We start from the raw sequence: 6,536 nt of genomic DNA on the forward strand, positions 1-6,536 counted from the left end.
GTCTCGCTAGCCAACAAAATGGACAATTTTCTCTTGCTTCTGATGGGGCCCCTTGTCTCAGGAGATAAGCATTTGTGGGACGTCTCTGGACTAGGAAGGAATCCCATTGCAGCTACCTCTTAACAAAAGCAGGCTTGTCAGTTGCAATAACTCATGGCCCCCACTCGGCCCCGCCGCCCTGGACTTTCCACTGTCTTCGCTGGGACTGGGCTCCAGGTGGAGCCGCAAGGCGCCCGGGGGGCTGTCACGTGTGCGTTCAGAAAGCTGTGGGTCTTCCCTCGTGGGCTGGCCGTCCTGGCTCCCGTCTCCCTCTCGAGTGCTGCCATCCGGGCTTCCGCTGTCCCCTTCACCGCAACGTGCGCGCCTGGAGACAGCCCTCTGGGTCCCTTTCGGTTAATTTTCATCACAAAACTACTTTGAGCAAGTACAACGTTCATTTGAAAATGTTCATGTAAAAGTCAAACAATACTGCCTTGTGCGTGTGTGACATAAAGAAGTGGGGGCGCAGATCCTCTACTGTGGCAGAATGGAAGCACTATTTTAGAGACTTTCAATATTTCCCCTAGAGAGCACCCTTTCCGAATCCCTCGGGCAGCAGAGGCGGCTAAAGCCCCGGGAGACCCTTGGAGTCAGGACGTCCCTGGCTCCGGTCGCCTCCCGCTCCCTGTCCGTGCTGCTCCTTCCCTTCGCCTCGTTTCCAGACTTCGGTTGCAGCCCTCAGTGTCTGAACGCGTATGTTCGTTGGCTTGCGTGGTGTCCTGACTGGCCTCCCACCGGTCCGGTGACAGCATCCGCCGGGCACTGAGACCCTTGCGCGTCTGGTTCACGTCTGCCTTTCCAGGACCCTAACGATGCTGATCTTTCCTGACGCTACTTCTAGGAGAGATCTCGACTACGTGCCAAACACTGTAACAGAGGAGGTGATTTTCTGTGGCTTTTCCAGAACCAGAAGGCAATGGAAACCACTCTGTTTCTAGTGCGGGGAAGCTGCTTGCGTCAGTCCTGATGCGGTCACACGGGGGGAGACCCCGCGGCGGCGCACAGAGGATGCGGGTGCTCGTGACCTCCGGGGGGAGCGCGGCCCGGGATGCTCTGTCACAGGAAGAGGGCACGTGCCAAATTGCACGGACTCTCATTTTGTATATTGTGCAAATATGGGAATATCATCATGCATGGCAACATGTGCGTCATAATTTTGCATAAATATACGTAAAACTTGGCTCTGGGGTGAGACCTAAGAAGGTGGTCTCTGGGAATTGCCACCGGAGAGGCAGAGGGAGAAGAGAGGTTTCTTTTTGTTTCTGTTTAGGCTTTTTGTGATGTCCTTCAAAATGGATTGTCAGGGGCGCCTGGGTGGCTCAGTCGGTTAAGCCTCCGACTTCGGCTCAGGTCAGATCTCACTTTTGTGGGTTCGAGCCCCGCGTCAGGCTCTGTGCTGACAGCTAGCTCAGAGCCTGGAGCCTGCTTCTGGTTCTGTGTCTCCTTCTCTCTCTGCCCCTCCCCCTCTCATGCTCTGTCTCTCTCTGTATCAAAAATAAATAAAAACATTTAAAAAAATAAAAAAAAAAACCCAAAATGGATTGTCAGTAGCGGGCACAACTGATGACTTCTGTTTTATGAGCTGGGCCAGAGGTTGACATTTGTGCGATGTGGCAGGACAGTTTCCCAAGCGATTACAACAGGGCCAGGGGGAAAAAATCAATAAATGTGGCGCCTGGGTGACTCAGTCGGTTGCGCAGCCGACTTCGGCTCAGGTCATGATCTCGTGGTTCGAGCCCCAGGTGGGGCTCTATGCTGACAGCTCAGAGCCTGGAGCCTGCTTCAGATTCTGTTATCTCCCTCTCTGTCCCTCCCCTGCTCGTGCTCTGTCTCTTTCTCTCTCTCTCTCAGAACTAAATAAACATTAAAAACAATTTCTAAAAAAGATCAATAAATATGATAAGATTATTTAAAGTTTCAAGTTATGGAAAAAACGTAAACAATTTAGACAGTGATCATCAAAAAAACAATTAGAAAGTGAAATTTTAAAAACACTGCTTACATTACTATCCCCAAACATGCAACTCCGAGTGTAAATCCAACACAAGGTATTAAGAGGCCTGCTCTGAAACACCTTGAAACCCTGCAGGGAGAAATTAAATGAGATGGAAGTAAACAGAGATGTAAGGTATTCGTAGACTTGATAATGTTACCACGGTCATTCTCCTGAAGTTGTTGTCATAGTCCCGGTGCCATTTTTTTGTAGGAATGGACACATTGATTCTAAGAGTGGTATGGAATTACAAGGGATCTAAAATTGGCCCCCCAAAAAATCTTTAGAAAAACAATAAAGAACAAAGTAGGGGGCTTACACTGGCTGCTCTCCAGACAAGATACAAACCTGCAGGAACAGTCATCGAAATGGCGTGGTGTCGCATATGGGGAAACACAGACCAGTGGGGCAGAGTGGAGAGGTCAACGGGTTTTGAGGACGGCCCTCAGAAAACTCAGCAGGAACAGTCTTCCCGAGCAACGGTGCCGGGCCCAGGACGCCCGGTGTCTCAGCACGAAGGAAGCCTTCCGGAGGACGCGCCAGACGACTGTCTTGGCAACACTGGGGCGGGCACACGTGTCTGAGACGCAGAGCGGAAGAGCTAATCGGTAAAGAGGCTACTGAGCCGGACGCACCGGAGTGCACGTGTCCGCATCGGAAGGCGCCGTCGGGAGACTCGGCAGGTGAGCCCCTCCGCGTCCCTGCAGCTTCCGGGGACGCTCACGAGCGCAGAGGCCACAGGCAGCCGTCGATCGATATGTGTGTGACAGACGGGATGAAGGAGTAAATCGGCGAGGAGGAGGGGACGACCGTCCAGCCTCCGCCCGCCCGCGGCCGCCCCCTCTCCGGCTGGGCCTTCTGTGTGGCGCTGGTCCCAGACAGGACTCCGCGCGCATGAAACACAAGCCGAAGCCAGCGACCGGAGACCCAAGTCAGTGACGCTTCTCTGGCCCCCATCAGGCCACTTCGGGGTCCCTTTGTCCGGCGCCCGCATCCCTCCAGAGCTCTCCGCGGTGGGTGATGGGAGCAGACTCAGGTGGTTGCCATGGAAACCGAAGTCCCAGGGAGCTGAAGTGTAAAAGCTACGTCTGAAATAGGAGATGTGACGATGCTGTTACTTGCTGCACAAAATACAAAGACACACACCCACTCTCTCTATCTCTCCCTCTCTTTCTCTGGAATGGCAAACAGACACATTGTTAGTGGGGATGAGTGGGAAGGGGGTAGAAGGAGAAGCGAGCAGGTGTGGGAGGTAGATTTGTTCCAACCCCCTCTCTCCTGGTAGCGGGCAGATGCACCACTTTCCTGAACACTGAAAATGACACGGGAATATCCAGGAAAGTTTAGCTACTGACGTAAAACCCAGTTAGAGCTGGGTTTCCAGCTTCAGCGACATTACTTCCGAATGAATCAGAGGCAGACGCTATGGTTCTTAAAATAATGAACCAACCAAAAAATAAATAAAAACAAAAATGAAGTTTTCATTCTTGGGACGCCTGGGCGGCTCAGTCAGTTAAGCGGCCGACTTCAGCTCAGGTCATGATCTCACAGTTGGTGGGTTTGAGCCCCACATTAGGCTCCGTGCTGACAGCTCAGAGCCTGGAGCCTGCTTCAGATTCTGTGTCTCCCGTACTCTCTGTCCATCTCTGGCTTGTACATGTGTGCGTGCACACGCACACATGCGTGCGCTCTCTCTCTCTCTGAAAAAAAGTAAACGTTTAAAAAAAACACAAAGTTTTAATTGTTGGAAAAAATAAACCATAAATATCAACATACCCAAAATATACATTGTAAGTCATATTAGAACCAATTAATTTCCTTAATATATAAAGAACTCTAAGAAATCAGTAAAGTAAATATCTCTGAGAGGGAAAAAAAAAAAACTATGTCATTCACCAAGTGAATCCTAAGAGAAATGCAAACACAGTGGAAAGCCCAGAAAAATTTTTGTGTGTCCCCACCTCCAAATCCATATGTTGAAACTCTAAACCCCAATATGATGGTTTTTGGAGGTGGGAACTTTGGGAGGAAATTAGGTTTAGAAGACGTCATTGGGATCGGGTCGCCGTGATGGGATTAGCGATGACAGAGAGCAAGCTTTCCTCTCTCTCTCTCTCCACCTTGTGAGGACACACCAGACAGGCAGCCGTCCGCAAACCACAAAGAATCTGCCGGCACCTCCGTGTCAGGGTTCCAGCCTCCAAAACCAAGAGAGCCGCATGTCTGATGTTTGAGCTGCCCAGCATGCGGTCTCTGGTTACAGCAGCCCAAACTGGAGGGTCAGGGAAACGGGGTGCTCACCTACTTCCATGGAAGGTCCACTGGGGCAGCCCCGCCCCACCGAGGAACCGGCTTTGTGCCATGTGACCCAGCACTTTCTCCTCAGGAAAGAGCCATCTATGTCTGTCTATGTGCACATAGATGTTCGCTATGTCTCTGGTAAAATAGGAAGGAACTCTGTGCTGGGCAGAACAACCACCCGTCGATGGCCACATCCTAGTCTCTGAAGCCCGGGACTGCGGTGCCCATCAGGGGAGATGGGATTCTGCAGGGGTGATTCAGTTAAGGATTTGGAGATGGGGACAGAATCCCGGGTCATAAGGGTCTACAGGGAGGCAAGCAGAGATGGGACATGGGATTGGAGGTTGGAGGGACAGGGGATCCCGGCCCGGGGATGCAGCAAGTCCAGAACCTGGAAAAAGCGGGGGACGGATCTCCCTCAGAGCCTCTGGAAAGAACGTGGCCGTAGAACATGTTGATTTCAGTCAAGAGATCCATTCAGACTTGGGACTTCCGGGGGCTGTAAGATAATAAAGGTGCATTTTACAGCCATGGAGTCTGTGGTACTCGGTGACAGCGGCCTCGGGACACTCGTACAAGATTGGGTTAGTGACCTTTTCTGGCTCATTGTTTTGTTGCAAGAAATCGATGATGTTTGCAAAGCATGTGGCCCTTTTATGGGATTTCTGTCGTGACAGGTAGAAACCCACAGGATGAGAGTCACCTGTGTCTGGTGAAGGTGTAGATCCCTGGGGCTCAGCTCAGTCCCGTGAAGAAACTCTCTTCGTTAGAAACCTGCACGTCCTCTCCCGACATAACAAGAATCTGTTGTAAGTGATGAATCACTGACTTCTACTCCTGAAACAAACATTACACTATATGTTAACTACCTAGAATTTAAATGAAAACATGAAACATGAAAAAAAACCAGGAATGTGTTAGCCTGCTCCTTCCTCCCTTCCCTCTCGCCCACCCCCCTGTCTATTATCTAGCCATCCATCCATCCATCCATCCACCCATCATCCCTCCATCCCTCTATCTGTCATCTTTCAATCCATCATCCATCCATCTTTCTTTCTTTCTTTCTTTCTTTCTTTCTTTCTCTCTCTCTCTCTCTCTCTCTCTCTCTCTCTCTCTCTCTCTCTCTCTCTCTCTCTCTCTTTCTACCATCTATCTAGGTATCTTTCTATGTATCTACTGGAATATATATATAGGAATTCTTTCATTCTTTATTGTTAGCGGAATTACCTTTCTTTTCTCCTGTTAACTGCCATTCTCCATCTACTCCAATGTGGCCCCTGAAAGCAGAGATCTTTCCATTGTCTACAGTCCTTTAATTCATGGAAAATTGTTGTTATGGTTAAATTCTTTCTCACCCCCCCCCCCAAATTCACATACTGAAGCCCTAACCCCCAGCACTCAGAATGTGATTATATTCACAGTCAGGGCTTTAAAGAGGTGATGAAGGTAAACTGAGGTCACCAGGGTGACCTTAATCGTTTGTGATGGGTGTCCTCGTTAGAAGAGGAGATTAGGACACAGACGCGCACACAGGGAGGTCTGCGTGAGGACGTGGGGAGGAGATGGCCGCCGACAAGCTCACACAACCACCTGGGTTGTTTTTTTCTTTGCTTTCTTGTTTTAAATACTTTATTGTCAAGTTGGTTTCCATATAACACCCAGTGCTCTTCCCCACAAGTGCCCCCCACCATGACCATCACCTCATGTGGGTTTTTTTAAGTTACATTAAAAACGCAAGAAAACAGTCTGGAAACATGCTTATGATCATCACAAAACGACTAATTATTTAACATATTAGAAATTCTTTGTAAAAAAGAATAGAAACAGACACCCAGAATGATTCAATGCGCCCCAAAGAGCAGCAAGAAAATCCTGACAACGCAGGCTAGGAAGTGCATTCATCACTCTTGGTGTTTAGTGAAAATTACACAAAACTCCTGGGACACCCAGCTTCCCTCAGGGGTGTGGGCAAACGCTCAGAAGGACTGAAGTGTGGGGCACCTGGTGCCTTCATCAGTTAAGCATCCGACTTCGGCTCAGGTGATGATCTCACGGCTGTGAGTTCGAGGCCCACGTCAAGCTTTTTGCTGACAGCTAGCTCAGAGCCTGGAACCTGCTTCGGATTCTGTCTCCCTCTGTCTTTGCCCCTCCCCCACTCCCGCTCTGTCTCTGTTTCAAAAATAAATAAACATTAAAAATTTTT

Source organism: Suricata suricatta, chromosome 16 (assembly GCF_006229205.1).
Source record: "Suricata suricatta isolate VVHF042 chromosome 16, meerkat_22Aug2017_6uvM2_HiC, whole genome shotgun sequence".
NCBI classification, from domain to species: domain Eukaryota; kingdom Metazoa; phylum Chordata; class Mammalia; order Carnivora; family Herpestidae; genus Suricata; species Suricata suricatta.